Below are 241 nucleotides of genomic sequence, written 5' to 3' on the forward strand. Positions count from 1 at the left end.
ACAGGGGCACACACAGAAAGCCACAATGTTGTAGGGCGATAAGAAAATAAAATGTACTTTCACCTCTTGACTGAAAGTAGAAGTGCCTCACACACACATATTATAAGATATCTAATAGGCTCTTTCGTCTTTCACCCATGACTGTAAATAATAGCCTCCTTTAATCCATGCAAGCCTTTACTGTCCATGTACCTTTGGTGAGCTTGATGTCAGCTCCACCCCAGGCCACACTGACTGGTAC

Source organism: Siniperca chuatsi, linkage group LG14 (assembly GCF_020085105.1).
Source record: "Siniperca chuatsi isolate FFG_IHB_CAS linkage group LG14, ASM2008510v1, whole genome shotgun sequence".
NCBI lineage: Eukaryota > Metazoa > Chordata > Actinopteri > Centrarchiformes > Sinipercidae > Siniperca > Siniperca chuatsi.